Source organism: Tinamus guttatus, unplaced genomic scaffold (genome assembly GCF_059628265.1).
Source record: "Tinamus guttatus ecotype Peru unplaced genomic scaffold, ASM5962826v1 Tinamus_guttatus_pri_ptg000202l, whole genome shotgun sequence".
In the NCBI taxonomy this organism is placed as follows: Eukaryota; Metazoa; Chordata; class Aves; order Tinamiformes; family Tinamidae; genus Tinamus; species Tinamus guttatus.
The window spans coordinates 719,384-732,765 of NW_028288736.1; positions in this window are offsets into that span (position 1 = coordinate 719,384).

Here is a 13,382-nt window from a genome sequence, read left to right on the forward strand (position 1 = left end):
ATGGTCTCTGAAATACTATCAATGCTGTATACATGGCAGATAAAGCCAGCTTGAAGATACCAGAAAGCTTATATGATGTCTCTTTCACTTGCAATACTCTTAGCTATTGCTCAGAAAAGTGATGGCTGAGAGTGAGGAACAGCCCGTCACTTGCACTAACAAGCCCATTAGCCATGGCTGGCAAACAAGACCCCTGTGAAACAAGAAACTAGCTCCTCCAGGAGTAGGCCAGACAATCAGATGCATATACATGACAACTGCTGTGGGATACATAAGCTGGTGTGTTTTAGAAAACTGGAAGCTGTAATGCTGGCTAAAGTTATCTCCATGTCAAGAACTCAGTAGAACTATCTGATGAACTGTTTGTGAGTGCTTTGAATGACTTTCCTTTAGAGAGACATCTTCTGAGCTATACTGCAGCTCTCTGCGAATCACAAGATGCCACAGGCTTACTCCCTCCCATCCCTCTTGGCTGTTTATATGTGCAATATATAGCATGCATTATTATAAAAGCTGTTCAGGATGGTGAGGAGGTGTCAATTGGCTGCTGCACGCAGCAAGGCCCTGTACTCAGATGCATGTAGGGCATTTCCTTTTGCCACTGTAAGAGACAGAGCCCTGGGCTAGACAGGCCATTGGTGTGACGCAGCAGGGTGTTTCTTATGTTCTTATGCTAGTTTGATCCACAAATCCTTACTTACAAAAGCAATCTTCTCTCGTGTAAGTAGCTTTGGGCACTCGTGCAATATATGATTCTTTATCTGAGCATCAGATCCACATTTTTTTATAAGACAAAATGGGTCACCGTCATTTTTCTGTAAGTCTGTTTCACTTAACAGACCCATACCAAAGGTGAATCTGGTTTAAATGGGAAGCCTGTTTTTCTAAGCCAAACTCTTTCCCAGCCATTTTTTAAGTTTACCCACCAAAAAGAAAAAAAAAAAAACAAAAAAAACACAAAAGAGTTCTAAGTGGCTCCTTGAAGATTTAGACAATTATGCCTAAATTTTCACATTACAAATGTGAAAAGCGAGCAGGCCAAATATTCACTGTCACTATATGGAAGTCACTTGGGACTCCCAAATATTCTTTAGATATACATATACATAATAAAAAAAATAAAAAAAGCCAAATGTGTTGTGGATCCCACTGAAAAAGATGATTAACATGGGGCTTAAAAAATAATACATTATCATGATAGCAGAAGAAATACAATAAAAACAGAACATTTATTATCATTGTGCAGAACACCAAATGATGATAAAATGATGTAAAAAAATTGAGTTCACATTTTACATTTCAGTACTTCAGTTTTACATTTTAACTTACTTACAAACTTTGAATAGTTTACAGAAAGCAAGTGGAAAGCAGTATGAGGTGGATAGGAGTTAAAAATGAAATGAAAATTAAATACTAAGGAAAAGACTGTTAAAGATGTACAATCTTTGTAAAGATTGTAAAGATACAGTGTATGCCCTACAATGCCTTCCTATAAAGGAGGTGGTTTTTTAAGTGTTCTTTGTATTTTAGCTCATGTGTGGGTGCTTATGTAAATGTCTCTATTTTCGGGGAGGGCATATATATATCTGTAGGTCAAGTGAAGAGGGACAGAAGAACTCTTATCAATAAGGAAGTAATGTAGAGGCAGAAACCTGAACTGGTGTAAGCTCAAACTAGCTCACAGCCTGCACCTCTGAAAAGGTTTTTTTTGTTTGTTAGTTTTTGGTTTTGCTTTTGTTTTGTTTTTTAATAGAAATAATATCTGATTTCCCGTTTAACAAAGGTGCCTTGTACAAGATATTCTGGATCATATTTTGTGGTCAGAAACTTAAGCAGCTTAGTATGATCAAAATGCCAGTCAAGTTGTTTCATAAGATTTCAAATTCCTCTGAATCTGTATGCATCTTTGTATGGATTTAGCATAACAAACATCTACCCCAAATTAGCTAACATTATGAAAAACTGAAATCAAGGACATGAAAATGACTTTATACTGTTGGGTAGCATTCCAGCTGAACCACAGTAAAGCATCATCATATGAGGACCTAGTGTTCTAGCTTTAGTTGGTACCAGCTGTCTGACTTCAAGAATTAATTACGTTATGTCATTTAACGTACACTGGAAACATAATACTAAATCAGAGATGCTATGTCAAAGAAAAAGACTGCTGAGACTTCCTGGTGTGAGGCTACCTTGGTCTGAGCTCTGCCTGTGCTATCCTTCTGTATGAAGTGTATATAAAATACAAATACGTATGAAGCTCACATACTTCAAACCCTGATTAAAGGATACGGGGGAAATGTGAACGTTAGACCAGTGTTTGCTCAATACCTAATCCACGCTCCAGGGCTCAGGCCGCCAGGTTGCATTAAGTTTGCAGAAACACCCACCCTCCCCGCTCCCAGTCCTCTGGGTCTGCCGCACGAATCGGTTCCTCAGGAGCAATCGCTCAGGTCCTGGTACTCCCACACATACATTTCCACAACCTAAATTCTCCTGGGTGTCTGGAAGGGTAAACAGCATTTTGACAGAGAGCCTCCCAGCAGCTAATGAACAGCAGCACATTGCTCCACATATCATAAATCTCCATGAAGTTCATGAATTCTCTTTTGAGAATGAATAACTAATAAGGCGGCTTTTTTTGCCAGTCATTGTTGCACTATACAAAATGATTTAGATGTGGAGACTACTATTAATAGCATTGAATGAGCTACTAATTGGATAGTTATGTAATGACATTGTTATAAAACCTTTGGGTTTGACACCTTCTGTTTCCTAAAAACTATGTTAAAAACCCCAAACAAATTCATGGTTAGCAGTACATAACATCAAACAAAGACCAAATAATGACCAAACTCAAATAAAATTAAACAGGAAAAAGAGGTCAATTCATTTATCTTAATTGTAGTAGAAATGAGCTGGAAGTGAATACTTTAAACTACCTTTCTTTTAATACCTCTCCCCACAAGTATAGAGACAAAAGTGAAAGCAGGACTGTTTCTGTGACTTGTGAAATCTACTGATATTGAATCTTATTTAAAAATGGACCTTGAATTAGATATAGGACATACAGAAAACAGTTTACAGAGAAAGAGCTACCAGAAAATTTCTCCAAGACGCACACTGATAAAAATCATGTATTAGTAGTAGGCACAGATCTGAACTTTTTTTTTTTACTGACAATGCAGACACACCTGTATAATGTGACCTTTTTTTTTTGAAATACCTTCTAAAAAAAAAAGGACAGAAGGAGAGAAACAAATAGGGATGGCATTTTGTTCCCTGTCCTTCAGAGGGACAGAAAATTGTAGTCCATTAGGAGAGAGGCTTTTAGCTGGAGCGGCTTTCTGCAGTCCCCCTCTTCCTGGTTATTCTAAAAGCTGGAGCATCACTAATACAACGTGCAGCATGAAGAACTTCACCTGCTGTTCCCTAGTCATAAGTGTCTTTTCCTCTTGATGCATTAAATGCAGCAGAATGCAGAGCCTATGCCCTCAGAGGTCTGTAGTTACATGTATCTAGTACTATAGAAGGAGGTAAAAAGCCTTGATGAACACTGTGCCGCTCTCATGCCTCTTGGTTTAATTTTTGACCATGAAATTAGCGCTTACGCTGTGCCAGCAGTGGTTGTTTGATCAGTGTTATCTCTAACCTTTTGCTGCTGAGGTAAATCAAGGCTGTCAGTTGAGAATTGCCTCCTTAATGAATCAGCCTGGCATTCTTGCACAAGCAAAGCAATGCACTCCTTAGAGGTCTGTCTATAAACACCCATTCTCATGCTTCAGAAGGGCAATGCATTAGGTTGCTTCTAATTGAGTCCTCCCTTGGACTTCAGGAAACCATGAAAGCCACAGGGAGCAGTGTGAGGGGAAGGCTGTGACAGCACCATGACGTGCCTATAAGGGAATTTATCCCCTAAAGCCTGCCACACGCAGTGGGCAGAGCAGAGGGACCGTTCTGCAGAAGGTGTGACAGGTATGTCTATATAGATATAGTTAGATGAACATGCACCACCACATGGATTTCCTTGGTCATGTGCTGAAGTTTTACACCTGGTAGCGTGTTTTCAGTTGCGCTCTTTTTTATTGCTCTTTATCTGCCAACAGATACTATATTCAGCCTTGCTGACGCCATGTTATTGTCAGTTCCACATGATTTTGCAATGTCTATATGATGATAAAAGCCCTCGTGTATCCAGCACAATGTATCAGGAAGGTCTTACATCAATACAGGAAACCTCTACTTCAATCCGTCATTGTTAAAGCAGCCGGAGGAAGTAGTTGTTGGGCTTACAAAGATCCTGTTTTATGCAGGATGTCCTACCACCTCTGTAATTATATCAAGCCTGCCTCAAAACATGGGATAACTTAGGAATGGAGAAAGCCATTATATAAACCAAGCAGGAATTTGGGTGGTCCAGATGTCTTCCACATGTATCCCATTAATTATCAGACTTTAGAATGTCTTACGCATCGTGTAAGTATATGTCCAGCCTATTGACTTCACTTGAATATTTTGGACTACAGCATGGCAAATAATACCAGACTCTTGCTCTAGAATAAAGTATTGACATGCTCACCCGCTCCTGCGTATCAGAAAAAAAAGAGTTTTATCTTAAATTTCTCTTTTCACTGGTTGTATAGTTTTTCTGTGTTGTTACTGCTGTTTTGTAATTTCACTTGTGTGAGAAGGAAAGGGTATTCAACAGAGCAGTACTGCTATTTCTGTTGTAGTACCAAAGGGTTCGAATAGGATACAGACCTGTTTTTTTACACACTTCAATGTAGGACAGTTTCTTCAGACTTTTCCTTCAGACTTATGAATTTTGTTCACATGAATTGGTAATTCATGACATCTATCCATGCTTATAAGCTTACATGTATGTGTATTATAATCGACACTGTTTTCTTCTTTAATAGTGTTTTTTCCACCATTTGCATTGCCTGCCTTTCTCCAAGATTAATGCTACCTGCTTTACCATGATGATAGTTCTTAGCAGATGTTAGTAGTATAGCCAGTTAGCCGGTATATCCAGCTACAACCAGTATATGCTCCTGGTCACAGCTTTTCCTGGTGCATGGCAACCCAGACTTTCTCGCTGGTGAGTACATACAGTTCCTCCACAGTATTAATGTCTAGTACTTTCTCCTCCTGACTTTATATACTTCATTTTATGTAATTGCTGACATTTTAGGATGATGGGCAAATTTCATAAGAGAAAGTATAAATGAGAATTGTAACCTCTGGGCCAGGGTTTTTTGCAGTCAGACTACACATTTGCATGGAGAAATATCTGTTAGTGACACCATTTTGATGATATTTTGTGAGCCCAGCTTACAGAGCATTTGTAAAAAATGTATGTTCCTAACCCTTCTGGTATTGTCATTTAAAGGAAGGAACACAGCAAGGTCGTGACTGCAGAGTGACTAAGGCTGGCACAGAAAAGCCTTCAAGAGTGATTAAGCTATTTAGGTGCTCTTTATCCACTTGTGGTATTTGGAAAGAGAAATCATAGAGAAAAAAGCATGAGCTGAAAGAAAGATGGTTTTCCAATGAAGAAACTGACAAACTACTACTCTGCAGGATATCATCCACGAAACGCCACTTTCTGACTTCCTTTAAGCTTTGCTAGGTCATTATTTTAATAAATGGAAAGACTTCCCTGCAATTCTGAATTAGAAAGGTTCTCTAGATAAAAGTCAGCATGGGGAAGCAGTTTTCCTATAGCCTGTGTCAACCACAGGACATAAGCTTGACTATAAACATACTGAATTTCCAATTGGTTGTATACTGTGAGATTGGGTTATTCCTCTCAGAGTTGCTGCCAAATGAAGTTAAAAAGCAAACTGCATAGCAATAATTCCTGCTGATCCTGAATGACAAAAAAAAAAAAAAAACAAAAACAAAAACAAAAACTTGTGGCCATCTCTGCACTCCTTGGTACTGTTCTATGGCAATGACCAGTACTATGAGGTATGGTAAAATGCATTTGGAAAAAAAATAATAGACAAAAAGAATTACAGTTGATTCTGGCATATTCATTCTAGTTGACTAATTCTGGTACTCATTGTGATAAATGTATATTTTCAGATAAAGTAAGACATAACAGTATGCATAAAGCTTAAGTGAAAACTTTCTCTATGTCTAATCATTACCTGGGGTATGAATCACTCTATATTTCATAATAATTGCTAGAAAAATATTTTTTTGAGCCAGAGCTTAGATACCATTAAGGAGATGAATTCAATTCAGCAGATTTCTATGCCCTATATAGGCCATCAATTTTGCTTGAAATAAAAATGATAGTAGCACATCCATCATATTTCCAAGTTCCAAGAGAAAAGCTAGTGCTCCAAGTGTGAAAAGTTCCTTCTGGTTTATAGAACTTATTTGGTGCTAATATATTGAAAGAAACAGTGCTGTAAAGCTCATAAAGAATCGGGCTGAGTTAAAAATTCTTCCTGCAATAAAATTTAGTCTTTTCAAAAGCTATTTGCAGTATTTTGTTTGTTTAGATGTTGGAAGCAAGGCAGATAACCCTGCCCAAACTCAGCTAGACAGAGATTCTGAGCTTTTCATATTGCAAGCTGCCACCCCACAAAGTAGCATTATTATTTGCTGTTTCCAAACAGGCATCCAATAAAACTGCCCATCAATTCCAATTTTGATGGAAGCTTATGTATGACATTGCCATCTGTATAACAGGAGCAACACTAAGGTCACCTTTTGTTTTATTCCATTCAGTGAAGGGCCATTACATAAGAACTGCTTCAGTCACTGTCAGCATGAACTATATTTGGATTATTGTAACTGAAAGGCCTGTATTCCTTTGTTCCGTCTATAAATTAGGCATTCTTAATCTGAATAATAATGATGAGCTGAATAAATATTGAAATTGCTGATTTTGTCCCTTCCCTGAAAATACTCTCATTTGGTCAAATGTTCCGCTGTGAAATGTCTCTCTCTGATCCGAGCAGGGGAATTCTGAAGCCTGTCTTGGTGAAAACACGTGCTCTTAAGTGACCCAAATGTAAGCAGTAAGCAAATGCTTATTAAATTTGACATATATCTGGAGAGAATGCAGGCAGTAAAGTCTCAGTTAAAGAACTGTTGGAATTATCTTTAATTTGCTCCATAAATAGAGAACCGTAAGGATCATTACAGTAGCTTTTTATACCACATGGAGAGAGAGAACAAATATCACTTTACATATAAGGGGTGGAGGTGGTCATGTTCACAGCTGTGCCTTTATCAAGATCTTTCATGCTACAACAATAGATGTTCTGTGGAGCCCGCGATAACCCAGTAAAGGAAATGTTGTGAAATGCTGGCACTCTTGCAAATGATTAAAACAAAAACAAAAAGAAAGAAAAGGGGTTTCTTACATTACTGATTTGCATTTTGCAAATTAATTCTATCTGAAAAGGAAACTTTCCTTATCAAATAGTTCTGTTCCAGTGAACTGATTTAGACAGTTTGCCCTTAATTCAAGGAATCATTTTTACTTGACGGATTTTGGTCAGTGAATAAGAATATATTTGTTGCTTTTGATATTCCGAAGTAGGATGAGCGCAATACGTCAGAAGTAAGAAATGGCATTTTGACAATGTTAAATTAACCCGAAGACTGGTTGATTGGAGGTTGTACTTGTCATCATTTTTACATCCTTTCACTGTTCTCCTACAATAGCACTCCATGATGTCTAGGTCACTAAAGCAGTTACTGCATTTATGCTCCTATCCTTCCTAAAAAGTCAACCTTCTTTCCACTCTCCACTGTTTCAATACTACCCTATGCACCGGCGGTTTCAACAGCCTCCCCCTTTCTGACTGTATCTATCCTTCTCTCTCCAATTCAGTCTGTCTAAAATGTTGCCATCAAAATATTTTCCTTTTCTCTGCCCTTAAAGAACACTCCTTCTTCCTTCTAAAATCTCAGTGTTGACTTATTTCTGCATAAAACTCTAAAACTCTTTTCACAACTCTGAATAGTTCATTCCTACTTGGTCTGACCTCATTTCATCTTGGAAAGCCAATGTTTAGTCTCCAGCATCGTGAGTGTGCGTGTATCCATGTTTGTGGGTATAGCGGGGGAAGGAAAGTATTATTAGCAATTTCCTTCTTTAACTTTCTTCTTCGACAGGATGCACTTATCTAAAATATACTTGAGACAAAATTACTTCCAATGACCTCCCTAATTTGTTTCAGGAAGTGCATGAAAACATTTACAGAACAATCACCAAAACCTGTTTGCAGAAAGAATTCAGCATTACTTACATGTTTGTGCACAGTTTCTACCAGAGAGATGCTTTGAACCTTATTATATAGATCCTTGCTTTTCTATCTCCGGTTAGACCAACTTAAGGCTTGCCCTGACCCATGATAATTGGCAGTAATATCTAACAGATACTTGGGTGACTGAGGAATAGCTGAAGCACATCACATTGTTACTGCTCCACTTCACTTTCTCCTCCTGTTCCAACTTTTCGTGGAGCAGCAGTGCAGGATTCCTAAAACTGACCGTAGTTGCACTGGGTTTACAGTACTAGAAAGTGTTGATTCAATTTGAAATCTTGAAATCATCATTAAGGTTATTTTTGCATGTAAAATCTTCTTCATTTTAATTACTTTTTAAAACTTATCTGTTACTTTATCTTCTAGATATAATGCGTTTGTGTCTGAGTGGAGGTGTCTCTATATACCCAAATACATCGCTATTGACAGCATTTGGGAAACGAGCTCCCAGATATTGTATGTATCAAATATATACAAGTCTAGCAAATGTATACACAATCCAGTAAGGATTCACATAACTCTGGGTGCTCTTGTGGCTTTAATGCCCGAAAAAAAATAGTCTAGAAAAGCCTTTTCTGCCTTGCTCCTGCAAAATGACTTTCAAGGTTCAGCAATAACTTTGACAGATTGCAAGCTAGCCTGGCTGGTTAAGAATATTTACAGCTCAGCACGTCCAAGTTGTTATCTTTACCAGGCTCATCAGGTGATTCACTGAAAACAGCGGAAAGACTCCCACTAACTTGAGCATGTACTGGGATACATCCTGCTCAGCTGGAAAGGGAAGGGTGACTTGTCTATAGATTAACCTAGCTGCAGGATGAAACCAGTAATAATTCAACTGCCAAATGGCTCAATTCTGAGAAACATAAGAATGCCCTTCCCTTATTAAAGATACATTGTAGATATGCAGTAATACTTCAAAATTTAACAAGTTACAATAACTTTTACAGGAGCATTCTGTACTCTGTCACTATTCTTTTCTTTGCTACATCTGAGGATTCAAAGTCAGCTGCCTTAGAGCAGTGGTGTCTACTGACTTGGTCACCGGATCTGAATTCCTGAACTTGGGGCATTGCTGATTTGGTCTCAGCTGTTAAGTGCATAAGATAGACAGTAATGTTTGCTAGTGATTTGTTTAAAAAATACTCAAATTAAACTGAGTTAAAAAGAAATCACCTTCTTTAAAAGCATTATTTTAAATGAACTTTACTAATTAAAAGTATCTTCAAATCAAAAAGATAAAAAAAACTAAGACAACTTGTATCTTGTAAGATCATTACTGTTTCCTCTCAGTGCAAAAAAAAAAAAAAAAAAAATTTAACAAGCCTGTATTTTTGCCTTCACCACCACCAAAAGAAAAAAAAAAGAAAAAAGAAAAAAAAAATGGCTCTCCTTGTGGAGAGGTAGAAGCTAAAGGGCCAGCAGTGTCCCACAGTCTGTCAGAACTATCGGTCTTTCCGGCTTTTTTAGGCCAGAGAGAAACCTTGGCCTCCTGCATACCAAGAGCATGACAGAATCACTGAGCTATCAAATCGGTTATTCTGCCAACATCTTTCTGGTTCACTGAAGAGTAAATTAATCCTATGCAAGAGTGCTCCAGCAGGAGAAAAAGGGAGAGCACACACACTGCCACAGTCAGGTAGTAAGGTGCTTGCCAGGAGTATAAATAATGGATAAATAATTAATTTTCTTCAGGAGAACTGTCAAGAATCTGCCTCTCTGAATGTTTATGAACACATGGTGGAACAAGCTCCAGAAGTAGATTGAGCAAGAGCTTCCTTGTGGAAAGAAAATATGCACTGGATCGGGTTGCTCCGCCGCTCCATCCCAGCTCCCTGTGACTCACTGAGCAGTAGGGATGTTCCGGACTGGATCGGTGCTTTCTGAAGCGAGCACCCACAGTTCCTGACCAGAAGGTGTCCAGAAGGGAGTTGGCTCTAGCAGAAGACACTAGGACAACCTAATGTCCTAATGCTAATTGCTAGTCTAGCTATTAGGCTGCCTTCATCACTTCAAATGATAGAGTGTAGGTGACAGAGAGAGTTTCTGGCATACCAATCAAGGGACATGACCAGTGTTTCTGCCCCTCTGAAAAAAATACTGTTCAGTACTGACTCAAAAACTGTTGACTCCAATTCAAGTTCTCATTTACTGGATTTAAGACTGCTCTCAAAAGGGAACGAGCAACCAAATTTCCAGGCTGCTGAAAGTTCTCTCAGGATCTCCTCTTCTAAATTTTTAATTCTGCAAAAACTGGGGGTCACTGATTTCAAAGCAATTTCCTCTCCAATTGCTTATTATAAGCCTATTCCAGAAAGTCTGGTCCCAACTTTGAGCTGAAATCCCACAGCAAAACACTTAAGGGGAAAAAAAAAAAGTCCTTTCTTTCAACAGGGAAACCTGCCTGTCAGGCAGATGAGTTGATCTTGTCCTCAGATGAGAAGGTGAGAAGGCAGATGGGCACATTCTTCAGTCTTGGCAGAAATACTTTTTTAATAGGCAATGGAATGTCAAACGATTGCAATAATTTGCATACCAGTATATCTTTACATAGATACATATGTACTTTTACAGGTGCTTAATGCACCCAGGACAGTCTTTATACAATAACCTACCACCGTAAGTATTTAACATTTTCACATTCATTTCTATTATACAAATATCTAAAAGTTCAGTTTACTACAATGTACTGTTCATGGTTTCCCAACCATGGGGTTGTCAAAAACAGATCTCCCAGCACAGGAATATTCCCCCTCCCCAGTCCATGCTCCCACCTGTGCATTTCCCAGCCTTCTTCTACATTGCTTCTGGAGAGCAGCTCTGCAGAGAAGGACCTGGGTGTCATGGTGGATGATAAGTTGACCATGAGGCAGCAGTGTGCCCTCGTGACCAAGAAGGCCAATGGGATCCTGGGGTGCATTAAGAAGAGCGTCTCCAGCAGGTCGAGGGAGGTGATCCTGCCCCTCTACTCAGCCCTGGTGAGGCCACATCTGGAGTATTGTGTCCAGTTCTGGGCTCCACAGTACAAGAGGGATGTGGAGCTGCTGGAGAGAGTCCAGCGCAGGGCCACAAGGATGATCAGGGGCCTGGAACATCTGCCCTATGAGGAGAGGCTGAGGGAGCTGGGCCTGTTCAGCCTGGAGAAGAGAAGGCTGAGAGGGGACCTGATCAGTGTCTATAAGTACCTCAAGGGAGGCAGTGAGGAGGATGGTGCTGGCCTCTTTTCAGTGGTGGCCACTGACAGAACTAGAGGAAATGGCCAGAAACTGAAGCACCAAAAGTTCCACAGGAACTTAAGGAAAAATTTCTTAACAGTGAGGGTGACAGAGCACTGGAACAGGCTGCCCAGAGAGGTTGTGGAGTCTCCTTCTCTGGAGATCTTCCAAACCCGCTTGGACGCAGTCCTGTGCCACGTGCTCTAGGTGACCCTGTGTGTGCAGGGGGGAGTTGGTCTAGATGATCTCTAGAGGTCCCTTCCAACCTCAAGCATTCTGTGATTCTACCCAGCGCAGGTGCTTGTTCCATCCCATTGCAAGTTACTTCAAGTAGCAGAACGGAGAGAAAAAAACATATGTATAAGGTTAATTTTCTAGCAGGTTAGTTCCTCAAGCTGCCTTGTCTTGTGGGAAGACAAGCAGTACTGTCATGTACAAGGAAGGTTACAAGGAAGGGTGTGGGGATGTTGGAGCTGGAGACGAAAAGGTGAGGAACATCACCCTTGGTGGGAGTTCTTTTGGTTGACTTGGCTCTTTTAGACCCCATTATAAATCAAGAAGATATGCATAGCTGATTGATCAAATTACATTTTTTTCTCCTTTAATTCAATAACACACCTGTAACTGCCTCTGTTTTTCAGATCAGTTGCCCCAAGGTAGGAAATGGTTTGCTACAAGAACACGAGGTCCATCATAAAAATAGGTATTTATCTAAAATAAAGATTCCAATTTTTTTTCAGGATATTTTCTCTCTAGACCTTTGTTGTAAATGGTCACTGGATATTTTCATGATCTTATTTGCAATATTCCTAGCAGCACTCATAATGAAAAATCTACACAAATGACCTTTTATAAGCTCTCTGATTCCTTCAAAACACAAGGAAATTGAAAATTTATGGTTGCAAGTATCAGGAATAAAATAAAAACCTCACTTTGACTGTCTAAAAATAAAGCCATATAAAGCAAAAACCCTGCTGAATAGCACACTCTTAAAATAAATACCATTTCCTTTGCCACAATAAATGTTGTTTGAGATTCTATACTTAAAAGCCTAATTCATTCCACTGAGATGTAACATTTTGTTAAATTGCAGAAACTATAGAGGAACCAGCTATTCACTGTCTTCTGTATTTGAACTGTTTACAGTTCTCTGTCAGAATTTTCTGGAGGAGAAAAGCTTCCATGTTGTGGGATTTTTTCAGGTTCGCTACCGAGATTTGCCTTTCTGCATCTAATAGATCAACCACAAATTAGCCATTCCTGTGGCCCCAATAGAAATGTGAACCTTTAACCAGCTTTTAGAAGTTAAGCCTGTGGGCCGGATTCTTGGCTGCCATTCTGGCTGCCGTGGTCTACTCCGAAAGGGTTTGGAGAATTTAGGGAGTACTTAAATGGCAGCTATGAATTAGGTTTCAGCTCAGGAGCCAACGACGTTTAGAGAGGATTGTTATAGAAAGAAAAAAATCTCCCAACTGAAATGTATTCAAGCTATTCATCACTTCCCTTTTATCTCCTTTAATGGAAATTCTCCAAATCCTACGAGACCAATCTTGTAAACAATTATTTTCTTTCCTTAATTTCCACTATAAAATTTGTACTTGATATTTCTCTCAGAAATCTTTGGTTTTGCCTTGGATTTTTTGTTATTGGGAAAATGAGAAGAAAACTGGTTTAAAACTTTAATAATTTCTTTTGAGCACTTTTTGCATAAACAAGTGATGATATATGGGACAGTAACAATAGATACTTCTCCCAAATGCTTTTTTTCTCAGAATATACTATTACAAAAAAAAAAAAAAAAAAAAAAAAAAAAAAAAGGAAACATAACATGGGAATTCTTAATTTTCAAGTGTCTATATATAGGTAAGGAACC